The sequence below is a fragment of the Callospermophilus lateralis genome, chromosome 7 (genome assembly GCF_048772815.1).
Source record: "Callospermophilus lateralis isolate mCalLat2 chromosome 7, mCalLat2.hap1, whole genome shotgun sequence".
Lineage (NCBI taxonomy): Eukaryota > Metazoa > Chordata > Mammalia > Rodentia > Sciuridae > Callospermophilus > Callospermophilus lateralis.
The window spans coordinates 32,552,457-32,570,704 of record NC_135311.1 but is presented as its reverse complement, the minus strand read 5'-3'; positions in this window follow the sequence as shown (position 1 = coordinate 32,570,704).

Genomic DNA, 18,248 nt, shown 5'->3' with positions numbered 1-18,248 from the left:
AAGTCCACAAATCCCACTTGGCTCACCAAATTTTCTTCTTCTAGGTTGAAGCGTTCGCTTACAGTAGCAGTTTTTATTTTTAGGTTTCACTCTGTTCTCTCCTATATAGATAGATGAATTTGGAACTCTAAATCCAACATGGTTTGTAGTAGCTCTTTGAAACATAACAAAGTAAAGGAGTTCTCAGTTTTGTCTCTATGGTTTGTTTACTCTTCAAGTAGCCCTAGGCACAGACTGTGGAAAAGCACTTTCATTGACAGGGTTTGCCAAGCTTCTAAGAAATAAAGAGTTTCCAAAATACCAGCAATATTTTTTCACCCAATCTTGATGATACTTGGTGGTAATGATCAATACACAAATCCCACTTGTCTCACCAAATTTTGTTCTTCTACGTTGACGCGTTCGTCTACAGTAGCAATTTTTATATTTAAGTTTCATTCTGTTCTCTCCTATATTGATAGATGAATTTGGAACTCTAAATCCAAAATGGTTTGTAGTAGCTCTTTGAAACTTCACAAAATAATGGAGTTCTCAGTTTTTTCTCTATGGTTTGTTTCCTCTTCAAGTAGTCCTATGCACAGACTGTGGAAAAGCACTTACATTGAGAGGGGTTGCCAAGGTTCTAAGAAATTTCGAATTTCCGAAATACCAGCAAATATTTTTTCTCCCAATGTTGATGATACTTGGTGGTAATGATCAGTACACAAATCCCACTTGGCTCACCAAATTTTGTTCTTCTAGGGTGAAGCGTTCGTCTACAGTAGCAGTTTTTATATTTAGGTTTCCATCTGTTCCCTCCTATATACATAGATGAATTTGGAACTCTAAATCCAACATGGTTTGTAGTATCTCTTTGAAACTTGACAAAATAAAGGAGTTCTCAGTTGTGTCTCTATGATTTGTTTCCGCTTCAAGTAGCCCGAAGCAGGGACTGTGGAATAGCACTTTCATTGAGAGGGGTTGCCAAGCATCCCAGAAATTAAGAGATTCCGAAATACCAGCAAATATTTTTTCACCCAATCTTGATGATACTTGGTGGTAATGATTGGTACAGAAATCCCACTTGGCTCACCAAATTTTGTTCTTCTAGTTTGAAGCGTTCGTTTACAGTCGCAGTTTATATATTTAGGTTTCACTCTGTTCTCTGCTATATAGATAGATGAATTTGGAACTCTAAATCCAACATGGATTGTAGTAGCTCTTTGAAACTTGACAAAATAAAGGAGTTCTCAGTTTTGTCTCTATGGTTTGTTTCTTCTTCAAGTAGCCCTTTGCACAGACTGTGGAAAAGCACGTTCATTGAGAGGGGTTGCCAAGCTTCTAAGAAATAACGATTTTCTGAAATACCAGCAAATATTTTTCACCCAATCGTGATGATACTTGGTAGTAATGATCGGTACACAAATCCCATTTGACTCACAAAATTTAGTTCTTCTAGATTGAAGCGTTCGTTTACAGTAGCAGTTTATATTCTTAGTTTCCCTCTGTTCTCTCCTATATAGATAGATGAATTTGCAACTCTAAATAAAACATGGTTTGTAGTAGCTCTTTGATACTTGCCAAAATAAAGGAGTTCTCAGTTTGTCTCTATGATTTGTTTCCGCTTCATTTAGTCCTAAGCAGAGACTGTGGAAAAGCCCTTTCATTGAGAGGGGTTGCCAAACTTCTAAGAAATAACGAGTTTCCTAAATACCAGCAATTATTTTTTCACCCTATCTTGATGATACTTAGTTGTAATGATCAGTACACAAATCCCACTTTGCTCACCGAATTTTGTTCTTTTATGTAGAATTGTTCATCTACAGTAGCAGTTTTTATATTTAGGTTTCACTCTGTTCTCTGCTATATAGATAGATGAATTTGGAACTCTAAATCCAACATGGTTTGTAGTAGCTCTTTGAAACTTGACAAAAGAAAGGAGTTCTCAGTTTTGTCTCTATGTTTTGTTTCCTCTTCAATTAGCCTAAGACACCAACCGTGGAAAAGCACTTTCATTGAGAGGGGTTGCCAAACTTCTAAGAAATAACGAGTTTCCGAAATACCAGCAAATATTTTTTCACCCAATGTTGATGATACTTGGTGGTAATGATCAGTACACAAATCCCACTTGGCTGACCAAATTTTGTTCTTCTGGGTTGAAGCATTCGTCTACAGTAGCAGTTTTTATATTTAGGTTTCTCTCTGTTCTCTCATACATAGTTAGATGAATTTGGAACTCTAAATCCAACATGGTGTGTAATAGCTCTTTGAAACTTGACAAAGTAAAGAAGTTCTCAGTTTTGTCTCTATGGTTTGTTTCCTCTTCAATTCGCTCTAGGCACAGACTGTGGAAAAGCACTTTCATAGAGAGGGGTTGCAAGCTTTTAAGAAATAACGAGTTTCCGAAATACCAGGAAATATTTTTTTACCCAATCTTGATGATACTTGGTAGTAATGATCAGTACACAAATCCCACTTGGCTCACCAAATTTTGTTCTTCTGGGTTGAAGCGTTCCTCTACAGTAGCAGTTTTTATTTTAAGGATTCACTCTGTTCTCTCCTATATAGATAGATGAATTTGGAACTCTAAATCCAACATGCTTTCTAGGAGCTCTTTGAAACTTGACAAAATAAAGGAGTTCTCAGTTTTGTCTCTATGGTTTGTTTCCGCTTCAAGTAGCCCGAAGCAGAGACTATGGAAAAGCACTTACATTGAGAGGTGTTGCCAAGCTTCCAAGAAATTACGAGTTTCCGAAATTCCAGGAAATATTTTTTCACCCAATTTTGATGATACGTGGTGGTAATGACAATTCCACAAATCCCACTTGGCTCACCAAATTTTCTTCTACTAGGTTGAAGCGTTCGCTTACAGTAGCAGTTTTTATTTTTAGGTTTCACTCTGTTCTCTCCTATATAGATAGATGAATTTGGAACTCTAAATCCAACATGGTTTGTAGTAGCTCTTTGAAACATAACAAAATAAAGGAGTTCTCAGTTTTGTCGATATGGTTTGTTCCTTTTCAAGTAGCCCTGGGCACACACTGTGGAAAAGCACTTTCATTGAGAGGGGTTGTCAAGCTTCTAAGAAAGAATGAGTTCCCGAAATACCAGCAAATATTTTTTCACCCAATCTTGATGATACTTGGTGGTAATGATCAGTACACAAATTCCACTTGGCTCACTAAATTGTGTTCTTCTAGGTTGAAGATTTCGTCTACAGTAGCAGTGTTTATATTTAGGTTTCTCTCTGTTCTCTCCAATATAGATAGATGAATTTGGAACTCTAAATCCAACATGGTTTGTAGTAGCTCTTTGAAACTTGACAAAATAAAGGAGCTCTCAGTTTTGTCTCTATGTTTTGTTTCCTGTTCAAGTAGCCCTAGGCACAGAATGTGGAAAAGCACTTTCATTGAGAGGGGTTGCCAAGCTTCTAAGAAATAACGAGTTTCCGAAATAGGAGCAAAAACTTATTCTCCCAATCTTGATGATACTTGGTGGTAATGATCGGTACACAAATCCCACTTGACTCACCAAATTTCGTTCTTCTAGGTTGATGCGTTCGTTTTCAGTAGCAGTATTAATTTTTAGGTTTCACTCTGTTCTCTCGTATATAGATAGATGTATTTGGAACTCTAAATCCAACATGGTTTGTAGTAGCTCTTTGAAACTTGACAAAATGAAGGAGTTCTCAGTTTTGTCTCCATGGTTTGTTTCTTCTTCAAGTAGCCCTGGCACAGACTGTGGAAACGCACTTTCATTGAGAGGGGTTGCCAAGATTCCAAGAAAATATGAGTTTCCGAAACACCAGCAAATATTTTTTCACCCAAACTTGATGATGCGTGGTGGTAATGACAAGTCCACAAATCCCACTTGGCTCACCAAATTTTGTTCTTCTAGGTTGAAGCGTTCGTTTACAGTAGCAGTTTTCATTTTTAGGTTGCACTCTGTTCTCTTTTATATTGATAGATGAATTTGGAACTCTAAATCTAACATGGTTTGTAGTAGCTCTTTGAAACTTGACAAAATAAAGGAGGTCTCAGTTTTGTCTCTATGGTTTGTTTCCTCTTCAATTAGCCCTAGGCACAGACTGTGGAAAAGCACGTTCATTGAGAGAGGTTGCCAAGCTTCTAAGAAATAACGAGTTTCCGAAATACCAGTAAATATTTTTTCACCCAGTGTTGATGATACTTGTTGGTAATGATCAGTACACAAATCCCACTTGGCTCACCAAATTTTGTTCTTCTGTGTTGAAGCGTTCGTCTACAGTAACAGTTTTTATATTTAGGTTTCACTCTGTTCTCTCCTACATAGATAAATGAATTTGGAACTCTAAATCCAACATGGTGTGTAATAGCTCTTTGAAACTTGACAAAGTAAAGGAGTTCTCAGTTTTGTCTCTATGGTTTGTTTCCTCTTCAAGTAGTCCTAAGCAAAGACTGTGGAAAAGCACTTTCATTGAGAGGGGTTGACAAGCTTCTAAGAAATAACGAGTTTCCGAAATTCCAGCAAATATTTTTTCACCCAAGTTTGATGATACTTGGTGGTAATGATTGCTACACAAATCCCACTTGGCTCACGAAATTTTTTTCTTCTAGGTTGAAGCATTCGTTTACACTTGCTGTTTTTATTTTAGGATTCACTCTGTTCTCTCCTATATAGATAGATGAATTTGGAACTCTAAATCCAACATGGTTTGTAGTAGCTCTTTGAAACATAACAAAATATAGGAGTTCTCAGTTTTGTATCTATGGTTTGTTTCCTCTTCAAGTAGCCCTGGGCACACACTGTGGAAAAGCACTTTCATTGAGAGGGTGTGCCAAGCTTCTAAGAAATAACGAGTTTCCGAAATACCAGCAAATATTTTTTCACCCAATATTGATGATACTTGGTGGTAATGATCAGTACACAAATCCCACTTGGCTCACCAAATTTTGTTGTTCTACGTTGACGCGTTCATCTACAGTAGCAGTTTTTATATTTAGGTTTCACTCTGTTCTCTCCTATATTGATAGATGAATTTGGAACTCTAAATCCAACATGGTTTGTAGTATCTCTTTGAAACTTGACAAAATAATGGAGTTCTAAGTTTTTTCTCTATGGTTTGTTTCCTCTTCAAGTAGTCCTAGGCACAGACTGTGGAAAAGCTCTTTCATTGAGATGAGTTGCCAAGCTTCTAAGAAATAACTAGTTTCCGAATTACCAGCAAATATTTTTTCACCCAATCTTGATGATACTTGGTGGTAATGATTGGTACACAAATCTCACTTGACTCACCAAATTTTGTCCTTCTAGATTGAAGCGTTCATTTACATAGCGGTTTTTATTTTTAGGTTTCACTCTGTTCCTTCCTATATACATATATGAATTTGGAACTCTAAATCCAACATGGTTTGTAGTAGCTCTTTGAAAGTTGACAAAATAAAGGAGTTCTCAGTTTTGTCTCTATGGTTTGTTTCCTCTTCAAATAGCCCTAGGCACAGACTGTGGAAAAGCACTTTCATTGAGAGGGGTTGCCAAGTTCTAAGAAATAACAAGTTTCCGAAATACCAGGAAATATTTTTTCACCCAATGTTGATGATACATGGTGGTAATGATCAGTACACAAATCCCATTTGGCTCATTAAATTTTGTTCTTCTGTGTTGAATCGTTCGTCTACAGTAGTAGTTTTTATATTTAGGTTTCACTCTGTTCTCTCCTATATAGATAGATGAATTTGGAACTCTAAATCCAACAAGGGGTGTAATAGCTCTTTGAAACTTGACAAAGTAAAGGAGTTCTCAGTTTTGTCTCTATGGTTTGTTTCCTCTTCAAGTCGCCCTAGGCACAGACTGTGGAAAAGCACTTTCATTGAGAGGGGTTGCCAAGCTTTTAAGAAATAACGAGTTTACGAAACACCAGCAAATATTTTTTCAGCCAATCTTGATGATACTTGGTGGTAATGATCAGTACACAAATCCCACTTGGCTCACCAAATTTTGTTCATCTGGGTTGAAGCGTTCGTCTACAATAGCAGTTTTTATATTTAGGTTTCACTCTGTTCTCTCCTATATTGATAGATGAATTTGGAACTCTAAATCCAACATGGTTTGTAGTAGCTCTTTGAAACTTGACAAAATAATGGAGGTCTCAGTTTTGTCTCTATGTTTGTTTCCTCTTCAAGTAGTCCTAGGCACAAACTGTGGAAAAGCACTTTCATTTAGAGGGGTTGACAAGCTTCTAAGAAACAACGAGTTTCCGAAATACCAGCAAATATTTTTTCACCCAATCTTGATGATACTTGGTGGTAATGATTGGTACACAAATCCCACTAGGCTCACCAAATTTTTTCTTCTAGGTTGAAGTGTTCGTTTACACTAGCAGTTTTTATTTTTAGGTTTCACTCTGTTCTCTCCTATATAGAAATATGAATTTGGAACTCTAAATCCAACATGGCTTGTAGTAGCTCTTTGAAAGTTGACAAAATAAAGTAGTTCTCAGTTTTGTCTCTATGGTTTGTTTCCTCTTCAAATAGCCCTAGGCACAGACTGTGGAAAAGCACTTTCATTGAGAGGGGTTGCCAAGCTTCTAAGAAATAAGAGTTTCCGAAATACCAGCAAATAATTTTTCACCCAATCTTGATGATTCTTGGTAGTAATGATCAGTACACAAATCCCACTTGGCTCACCAAATTTTGTTCTTCTGGGTTGAAGCGTTCGATTACATTGCAGTTTTTATTTTTACGTTTCACTCTGTTCCTTCCTATATACATAGATGAATTTGGAACTCTAAATCCAACATGGTTTGTAGTAGCTCTTTGAAACTTGACAATATAAAGGAGTTCTCAGTTTTGTCTCAATGGTTTGTTTCCGCTTCAAATAGCCCTAAGCAGGGACTGTGGAAAAGCACTTACATTTAGAGGGGTTGCCAAGCTTCCAAGAAATTACGAGTTTCCGAAATTCCAGCAAATATTTTTTCACCCAATCTTGATGATACGTGGTGGTAATGACAAGTCCACAAATCCCACTTGGCTCACCAAATTTTCTTCTTCTAGGTTGAAGCCTTCGCTTACAGTAGCAGTTTTTATTTTTAGGTTTCACTCTGTTCTCTCCTATATAGATAGATGAATTTGGAACTCTAAATCCAACATGGTTTGTAGTAGTACTTTGAAACTTGACAAAGTAAAGGAGTTTTCAGTTTTGTTTCTATGGTTTGTTTCCTCTTCAAATAGCCCTAGGCACAGACTGTGGAAAAGCACTTTCATTGAGAGGGGTTGCCAAGCTTTTAAGAATTAACTAGTTTACGAAACACCAGCAAATATTTTTTCACCCAATCTTGATGATACTTGGTGGTAATGATCAGTACACAAATCCCACTTGGCTCACCAAATTTTGTTCTTCTGGGTTGAAGCGTTCGTCTACAGTAGCAGTTTTTATATTTAGGTGTCATTCTGTTCTCTTCTATATACATAGATGAATTTGGAACTCTAAATCCAACATGCTTTGTAGTACCTCTTTGAAACTTCACAAAATAAAGGAAGTCTCAGTTTTGTCTCTATGGTTTGTTTACTCTTATTGTAGCCCTAGGCACAGACTGTGGAAAAGCACTTTCATTGAGAGGGGTTGCCAAGCTTCTAAGAAATTACGAGTTTCCTAAATACCAGCAAATATTTTTTCACGCAATCTTGATGATACTAGGTGGTAATGATCAGTACACAAATCCCACTTGGCTCACCAAATTTTGTTCTTCTACGTTGACGCGTTCGTTTACAGTAGCAGTTTTTATATTTAGGTTTCACTCTGTTCTCTCCTATATTGATAGATGAATTTGGAAGTCTAAATCCAACATGGTTTGTAGTAGCTCTTTGAAACTTTACAAAATAAAGGAGTTCTCAGTTTTGTCCCTATGGTTTGTTTCCTATTCAAGTAGCACTAAGCACGGACTGTGGAAAAGCACTTTCATTGAGAGGGGTTGCCAAGCTTCTAAGAAATAACGATTTTCCGAAATACCAGCAAATATTTTTTCACCCAATGTTGATGATACTTGGTGGTAATGATCAGTACACAAATCCCACTTGGGTCACCAAATTTTGTTCTTCTGGGTTGAAGCGTTCGTCGACAGTAGCAGTTTTTATATTTAGGTTTCTCTCTGTTCTCTCATACATAGATAGATGAATTTGGAACTCTAAATCCAACATGGTGTGTAATAGCTCTTTGAAATTTGACAAAGTAAAGAAGTTCTCAGTTTTGTCTCTATGGTTTGTTTCCTCTTCAAGTCGCCCTAGGCACAGACTGTGGAGAAGCACTTTCATAGAGAGGGGTTGCAAGCTTTTAAGAAATAACGAGTTTCCGAAATACCAGCAAATATTTTTTCACCCAATCTTGATGATACTTGGTAGTAATGATCAGTACACAAATCCCACTTGGCTCACCAAATTTTGTTCTTCTGGGTTGAAGCATTCCTCTACAGTAGCAGTTTTTATTTTAAGGATTCACGCTGTTCTCTCCTATATAGATAGATGAATTTGGAACTCTAAATCCAACATGGATTGTAGTAGCTCTTTGAAACTTGACAAAATAAAGGAGTTCTCAGTTTTGTCTCTATGGTTTGTTTCTTCTTCAAGTAGCCCTTTGCACAGACTGTGGAAAAGCACGTTCATTGAGAGGGGTTGCCAAGCTTCTAAGAAATAACGATTTTCTGAAATACCAGCAAATATTTTTCACCCAATCGTGATGATACTTGGTAGTAATGATCGGTACACAAATCCCATTTGACTCACAAAATTTAGTTCTTCTAGATTGAAGCGTTCGTTTACAGTAGCAGTTTATATTCTTAGTTTCCCTCTGTTCTCTCCTATATAGATAGATGAATTTGCAACTCTAAATAAAACATGGTTTGTAGTAGCTCTTTGATACTTGCCAAATTAAAGGAGTTCTCAGTTTGTCTCTATGATTTGTTTCCGCTTCATTTAGTCCTAAGCAGAGACTGTGGAAAAGCCCTTTCATTGAGAGGGGTTGCCAAACTTCTAAGAAATAACGAGTTTCCTAAATACCAGCAATTATTTTTTCACCCTATCTTGATGATACTTACTTGTAATGATCAGTACACAAATCCCACTTTGCTCACCGAATTTTGTTCTTTTATGTAGAATTGTTCATCTACAGTAGCAGTTTTTATATTTAGGTTTCACTCTGTTCTCTGCTATATAGATAGATGAATTTGGAACTCTAAATCCAACATGGTTTGTAGTAGCTCTTTGAAACTTGACAAAAGAAAGGAGTTCTCAGTTTTGTCTCTATGTTTTGTTTCCTCTTCAATTAGCCTACGGCACCGACCGTGGAAAAGCACTTTCATTGAGAGGGGTTGCCAAACTTCTAAGAAATAACGAGTTTCCGAAATACCAGCAAATATTTTTTCACCCAATGTTGATGATACTTGGTGGTAATGATCAGTACACAAATCCCACTTGGCTGACCAAATTTTGTTCTTCTGGGTTGAAGCGTTCGTCTACAGTAGCAGTTTTTATATTTAGGTTTCTCTCTGTTCTCTCATACATAGTTAGATGAATTTGGAACTCTAAATCCAACATGGTGTGTAATAGCTCTTTGAAACTTGACAAAGTAAAGAAGTTCTCAGTTTTGTCTCTATGGTTTGTTTCCTCTTCAATTCGCTCTAGGCACAGACTGTGGAAAAGCACTTTCATAGAGAGGGGTTGCAAGCTTTTAAGAAATAACGAGTTTCCGAAATACCAGGAAATATTTTTTTACCCAATCTTGATGATACTTGGTAGTAATGATCAGTACACAAATCCCACTTGGCTCACCAAATTTTGTTCTTCTGGGTTGAAGCGTTCCTCTACAGTAGCAGTTTTTATTTTAAGGATTCACTCTGTTCTCTCCTATATAGATAGATGAATTTGGAACTCTAAATCCAACATGCTTTCTAGGAGCTCTTTGAAACTTGACAAAATAAAGGAGTTCTCAGTTTTGTCTCTATGGTTTGTTTCCGCTTCAAGTAGCCCGAAGCAGAGACTATGGAAAAGCACTTACATTGAGAGGTGTTGCCAAGCTTCCAAGAAATTACGAGTTTCCGAAATTCCAGGAAATATTTTTTCACCCAATTTTGAGGATACGTGGTGGTAATGACAAGTCCACAAATCCCACTTGGCTCACCAAATTTTCTTCTTCTAGGTTGAAGCGTTCGCTTACAGTAGCAGTATTTATTTTTAGGTTTCACTCTGTTCTCTCCTATATAGATAGATGAATTTGGAACTCTAAATCCAACATGGTTTGTAGTAGCTCTTTGAAACATAACAAAGTAAAGGAGTTCTCAGTTTTGTCTCTATGGTTTGTTTACTCTTCAAGTAGCCCTAGGCACAGACTGTGGAAAAGCACTTTCATTGACAGGGTTTGCCAAGCTTCTAAGAAATAAAGAGTTTCCGAAATACCAGCAATATTTTTTCACCCAATCTTGATGATACTTGGTCGTAATGATCAATACACAAATCCCACTTGTCTCACCAAATTTTGTTCTTCTACGTTGACGCGTTCGTCTACAGTAGCAGTTTTTATATTTAAGTTTCATTCTGTTCTCTCCTATATTGATAGATGAATTTGGAACTCTAAATCCAAAATGGTTTGTAGTAGCTCTTTGAAACTTCACAAAATAATGGAGTTCTCAGTTTTTTCTCTATGGTTTGTTTCCTCTTCAAGTAGTCCTACGCACAGACTGTGGAAAAGCACTTACATTGAGAGGTGTTGCCAAGCTTCCAAGAAATTACGAGTTTCCGAAATTCCAGGAAATATTTTTTCACCCAATTTTGAGGATACGTGGTGGTAATGACAAGTCCACAAATCCCACTTGGCTCACCAAATTTTCTTCTTCTAGGTTGAAGCGTTCGCTTACAGTAGCAGTTTTTATTTTTAGGTTTCACTCTGTTCTCTCCTATATAGATAGATGAATTTGGAACTCTAAATCCAACATGGTTTGTAGTAGCTCTTTGAAACATAACAAAGTAAAGGAGTTCTCAGTTTTGTCTCTATGGTTTGTTTACTCTTCAAGTAGCCCTAGGCACAGACTGTGGAAAAGCACTTTCATTGACAGGGTTTGCCAAGCTTCTAAGAAATAAAGAGTTTCCAAAATACCAGCAATATTTTTTCACCCAATCTTGATGATACTTGGTGGTAATGATCAATACACAAATCCCACTTGTCTCACCAAATTTTGTTCTTCTACGTTGACGCGTTCGTCTACAGTAGCAATTTTTATATTTAAGTTTCATTCTGTTCTCTCCTATATTGATAGATGAATTTGGAACTCTAAATCCAAAATGGTTTGTAGTAGCTCTTTGAAACTTCACAAAATAATGGAGTTCTCAGTTTTTTCTCTATGGTTTGTTTCCTCTTCAAGTAGTCCTATGCACAGACTGTGGAAAAGCACTTACATTGAGAGGGGTTGCCAAGGTTCGAAGAAATTTCGAATTTCCGAAATACCAGCAAATATTTTTTCTCCCAATGTTGATGATACTTGGTGGTAATGATCAGTACACAAATCCCACTTGGCTCACCAAATTTTGTTCTTCTAGGGTGAAGCGTTCGTCTACAGTAGCAGTTTTTATATTTAGGTTTCCATCTGTTCTCTTCTATATACATAGATGAATTTGGAACTCTAAATCCAACATGGTTTGTAGTATCTCTTTGAAACTTGACAAAATAAAGGAGTTCTCAGTTTTGTCTCTATGATTTGTTTCCGCTTCAAGTAGCCCGAAGCAGGGACTGTGGAAAAGCACTTTCATTGAGAGGGGTTGCCAAGCATCCCAGAAATTAAGAGATTCCGAAATACCAGCAAATATTTTTTCACCCAATCTTGATGATACTTGGTGGTAATGATCGGTACAGAAATCCCACTTGGCTCACCAAATTTTGTTCTTCTAGTTTGAAGCGTTCGTTTACAGTCGCAGTTTATATATTTAGGTTTCACTCTGTTCTCTGCTATATAGATAGATGAATTTGGAACTCTAAATCCAACATGGATTGTAGTAGCTCTTTGAAACTTGACAAAATAAAGGAGTTCTCCGTTTTGTCTCTATGGTTTGTTTCTTCTTCAAGTAGCCCTTTGCACAGACTGTGGAAAAGCACGTTCATTGAGAGGGATTGCCAAGCTTCTAAGAAATAACGATTTTCTGAAATACCAGCAAATATTTTTCACCCAATCGTGATGATACTTGGTAGTAATGATCGGTACACAAATCCCATTTGACTCACAAAATTTTGTTCTTCTAGATTGAAGCGTTCGTTTACAGTAGCAGTTTATATTCTTAGTTTCCCTCTGTTCTCTCCTATATAGATAGATGAATTTGCAACTCTAAATAAAACATGGTTTGTAGTAGCTCTTTGATACTTGCCAAAATAAAGGATTCTCAGTTTGTCTCTATGATTTGTTTCCGCTTCATTTAGTCCTAAGCAGAGACTGTGGAAAAGCCCTTTCATTGAGAGGGGTTGCCAAACTTCTAAGAAATAACGAGTTTCCTAAATACCAGCAATTATTTTTTCACCCTATCTTGATGATACTTAGTTGTAATGATCAGTACACAAATCCCACTTTGCTCACCGAATTTTGTTCTTTTATGTAGAATTGTTCATCTACAGTAGCAGTTTTTATATTTAGGTTTCACTCTGTTCTCTGCTATATAGATAGATGAATTTGGAACTCTAAATCCAACATGGTTTGTAGTAGTTCTTTGAAACTTGACAAAGTAAAGGAGTTTTCAGTTTTTTTTCTATGGTTTGTTTCCTCTTCAAATAGCCCTAGGCACAGACTGTGGAAAAGCACTTTCATTGAGAGGGGTTGCCAAGCTTTTAAGAATTAACTAGTTTACGAAACACCAGCAAATATTTTTTCACCCAATCTTGATGATACTTGGTGGTAATGATCAGTACACAAGTCCCACTTGGCTCACCAAATTTTGTTCTTCTGGGTTGAAGCGTTCGTCTACAGTAGCAGTTTTTATATTTAGGTTTCATTCTGTTCTCTCCTATATAGATAGATGAATTTGGAACTCTAAATCCAACATGCTTTGTAGTAGCTCTTTGAAACTTCACAAAATAAAGGAGGTCTCAGTTTTGTCTCTATGGTTTGTTTACTCTTATAGTAGCCCTAGGCACAGACTGTGGGAACGCACTTTCATTGAGAGGGGTTGACAAGCTTCTAAGAAATTACGAGTTTCCTAAATACCAGCAAATATTTTTTCACCCAATCTTGATGATACTAGGTGGTAATGATCAGTACACAAATCCCACTTGGCTCACCAAATTTTGTTCTTCTACGTTGACGCGTTCGTTTACAGTAGCAGTTTTTATATTTAGGTTTCACTCTGTTCTCTCCTATATTGATAGATGAATTTGGAACTCTAAATCCAACATGGTTTGTAGTAGCTCTTTGAAACTTGACAAAATAAAGGAGTTCTCAGTTTTGTCTCTATGGTTTGTTTTTTCTTCAAGTAGCCCTAGGCACAGACTTGCTAAAGCACTTTCATTGAGAGTGGTTGCCAAGCTTCTAAGAAATTACGAATTTCCGAAATACCAGGAAATATATTTTCTCCCAATGTTGATGACACTTGGTGGTAATGATCAGTACACAAATCCCACTTGGCTCACCAAATTTTGTTCTTCTGGGTTGAAGCTTTCGTCTACAGTAGCAGTTTTTATTTTTAGGTTTCATTCTGTTCTCTCCTATATAGATAGATGAATTTGGAACTCTAAATCCAACATGGTTCGTAGTAGCTCTTTGAAACTTCACAAAATAAAGGAGGTCTCAGTTTTGTCTCTATGGTTTGTTTACTCTTATAGTAGCACTAGGCACAGACTGTGGAAAAGCACTTTCATTGAGAGGCGTTGTCAAGCTTCTAAGAAATAACAAGTTTCCGAAATACCAGCAAATATTTTTTCACCCAAACTTGATGATACTAGGTGGTAATGATCAGTACACAAATCCCACTTGGCTCACCAAATTTTGTTCTTCAACGTTGACATGTTCGTCTACAGTAGCAGTTTTTATATTTAGGTTTCACTCTGTTCTCTCCTATATTGATAGATGAATTTGGAACTCTAAATCCAACATGGTTTGTAGTAGCTCTTTGAAACTTGACAAAATAAAGGAGTTCTCAGTTTTGTCTCTATGGTTTGTTTTTTCTTCAAGTAGCCCTAGGCACAGACGGGCTAAAGCACTTTCATTGAGAATGGTTGCCAAGCTTCTAAGAAATTACAAATTTCCGAAATACCAGGAAATATTTTTTCTCCCAATGTTGATGACACTTGGTGGTAATGATCAGTACACAAATCCCACTTGGCTCACCACATTTTGTTCTTTTAGGTTGAAGCGTTGGTCTACAGTAGCAGTTTTTATATTTAGGTTTCCATCTGTTCTCTCGTATATAGATAGATGAATTTGGAACTCTAAATCCAACATGGTTTGTAGTAGCTCTTTGATACTTGACGAAATAAAGAGGTTCTCAGTTTTGTCTCTATGGTTTGTTTCCTCTTCAAGAAGCCCTAAGCAGAGACTGTGGAAAAGCACTTTCATTGAAAGGCATTGCAAAGCTTCCAAGAAATTATGATTTTCCGAAATACCAGCAATATTTTCTCACCCAATCTTGATGATACGTGGTGTTAATGACAAGTACACAAATCCCACTTGGCTCAACAAATTTTGTTCTTCAAGGTTTAAGCGTTCGTCTACAGTAGCAGTTTTTATAATTAGGTTTCACTCTGTTCTCTCCTATATAGACAGATGAATTTGGAACTCTAAATCCAACATGGTTTGAAGTAGCTCTTTGAAACTTGACAAAATAAAGGAGTTCTCAGTATAGTCTATATGATTTGTTTCCGCTTTAAGTATCCCTAAGCAGAGAGTGTGGAAAAGCACTTTCATTGAGATGGGTTGCCATGCTTCCAAGAAATTATGAGTTTCCGAAATACCAGCAAATATTTTTTCACCCAATATTCATGATACTTTGTGGTGAAGATCGGTACACAAATCCCACTTGGCTCACCAAATTTTGTTCTTCTAGGTTGAAGCGTTCGTCTACAGTAGCAGTTTTTATGTTTAGGTTTCACTCTGTTCTCTGCTATATAGATAGATGAATTTGGAACTCTAAATCGAACATAGTTTGTACTAGTTCATTGAAACTTGACAAAATAAAGGAGTTCTCAGTTTTGTCTCTATGGTTTGTTTCCTCTTCAAGTAGCCCAAGGCACAGACGGTAGAAAAGCACTTTCATTCGAGGGGTTGCCAAGCTTCCAAGAAAATACGAGTTTCCGAAATACCAGCAAATATTTTTTCACCCAAGTTTGATGATACGTCGTGGTAATGTTCGGTTCACAAATCCCACTTGGCCCACCAAATTTTATTCTTCTAGGTTGAAGCAATCGGCGACTGTAGCAGTTTTTATTTTTAGGTTTCACTCTGTTCTCTCCTATATAGATAGATGAATTTGGAACTCTAAATCCAACATGGTTTGTAGTAGCTCTTTGAAACTTGACAAATAAAGGAGTTCTCAGTTTTGTCTCTATGATTTGTTTCCACTTCAAGTAGCTCTAAGCAGTGACTGTGGAAAAGCACTTTCATTGAGAGGGGTTGCCAAGCTTCCAAGAAATTACATGTTTCCGAAATATCAGCAAACATTTTTTCACCCATTCTTGATGATACCTGGTGGTAATGATCAGTACACAAATGCCACTTGGCTCACCAATTTTTGTTCTTCTAGGTTGAAGCGTTCGTCTACAGTAGCAGTTTTTATGTTTAGGTTTTACTCTGTTCTCTCCTATATAGATAGATGAATTTGGAACTCTAAATCCAACATGGTGTGTAATAGCTCTTTGAAACTTGAGAAAGTAAAGGCGTTCTCAGTTTTGTCTCTATGGTTTGTTTCCTCTTCAAGTAGTCCTAGGCACAGACTGTGGAAAAGCACTTTCATTGAGAGGGGTTGACAAGCTTCTAAGAAATAACGAGATTCCGAAATTCCAGCAAATATTTTTTCACCCAAATTTGATGATACTTGGTGGTAATGATTGCTACACAAATCCCACTTGGCTCACGAAATTTTTTTCTTCTAGGTTGAAGCATTCATTTACACTTGCTGTTTTTATTTTAGGATTCACTCTGTTCTCTCCCATATAGATAGATGAATTTGGAACTCTAAATCCAACATGGTTTGTAGTAGCTCTTTGAAAGTTGACAAAATAAAGTAGTTCTCAGTTTTGTGTCTATGGTTTGTTTCCTCTTCAAGTAGCCCTAGGCACAGACTGTGGAAAAGCACTTTCATTGAGAGGAGTTGCCAAGCTTCTGAGAAATAACGAGTTTCAGAAATACCAGCAAATATTTTTTCACCCAATGTTGATGATACTTGGTGGTAATGATCAGTACACAAATCCCACTTGGCTAACCAAATTTTGTTCTTCTGGGTTGAAGCGTTCGTCTACAGTAGCAGTTTTTATATTTAGGTTTCTCTCTGTTCTCTCATACATAGATAGATGAATTTGGAACTCTAAATCCAACATGGTGTGTAATAGCTCTTGTAAACTTGCAAAGTAAAGGAGTTCTCAGTTTTGTCTCTATGGTTTGTTTCCTCTTCAAGTATCCCTAGGCACAGACTGTGGAAAAGCCCTTTCATTGAGTGGGGTTGCCACGCTTCTAAGAAATAACGATTTTCCGAAATACCAGCAAACATTTTTTCACCCAATCTTGATGATACTTGGTGGTAATGATCAGTACACAAATCCCACTTGGCTCACCAAATTTTTTTGTTCTAGGTTGAAGCGTTCGTGTAGTGTAGGTGTTTTTATATTTAGGTTTCATTCTGTTCTCTCCTAGAAAGATAGATGAATTTGGAACTCTAAATCCAACATGGTTTGTAGTAGCTCTTTGAAACTTGACAAAATAAAGGAGTTCTCAGTTTTGTCTCGATGGTTTGATTCCGCTTCAAGTAGCCCTAAGCAGAGACTGTGGAAAAGCACTTGCATTGAGAGGGGTTGCCAAGCTTCCAAGAAATTACGAGTTTCCGAAATTCCAGCAAATATTTTTTCACCCAATCTTGATGATACGTGGTGGTAATGAAAAGTCCACAAGTCCCACTTGGCTCATCCAATTTTCTTCTTCAAGGTTTAAGCTTTCGTCTACAGTAGCAGTTTTTATAATTAGGTTTCACTCTGTTCTCTCCTATATAGACAGATGAATTTGGAACTCTAAATCCAACATGGTTTGAAGTAGCTCTTTGAAACTTGACAAAATAAAGGAGTTCTCAGTATTGTCTATATGATTTGTTTCTGCTTTAAGTATCCCTAAGCAGAGACTGTGGAAAAGCACTTTCATTGAGAGGGGTTGCCAAGCTTCCAAGGAATTACGAGTTTCCGAAATACCAGGAAATATTTTTTCACCCAATCTTGATGATACTTGGTGGTAATGATCGGTCCAAAAATCCCACTTGGCTCACCAAATTTTGTTCTAATAGGTGAAAGCGTTCGTCTACAGTAGCAGTTTTTATATTTAGGTTTCACTCTGTTCTCTGCTATATAGATAGATGAATTTGGAACCCTAAATCCAGTATGGTTTGTAGTAGCTCCTTGAAACTTGACAAAATAAAGGAGTTCTCAGTTTTGTCTCTATGCTTTGTTTCCTCTTCCAGTAGCCCTAGGTACAGATGGTGGAAAAGCACTTTCATTGAGAGTGGTTGCCAAGATTCCAAGAAAATACGAGTTTCCGAAATACCAGCAAATATTTTTTCACCCAATGTTGATGATACGCGGTGGTATTGACAAGTACAAAAATCCCACTTGGCTCACCAAATTTTGTTCTTCTAGGTTGATGCGTTCGTTTACAGTAGCAGTTTTTATTTTTACGTTTCACTCTGTTCTCTCCTATATAGATAGATGAATTTGGAACTCTAAATCCACCATGGTTTGTAGTAGCTCTTTGAAAGTTGACAAAATAAAGGAGTTCTCAGTTTTGTCTCTATGGTTTGTTTCCTCTTCAAGTAGCCCTAGGCACATACTGTGGAAAAGCACTTTCATTGAGAGGGGTTGCCAAGCTTCTAAGAAATAACGAGTTTCCGAAACCAGCAAATATTTTTTCACCCAATGATGATGATACATGGTGGTAATGATCAGTACACAAATCCCACTTGGCTCACCAAATTTTGTTCTACTGGGTTGAAGCGTTTGTCTACAGTAGCAGTTTTTATATTTAGGTTACATTCTGTACTTTCGTATACAGAAAGATGAACTTGGAACTCTAAATC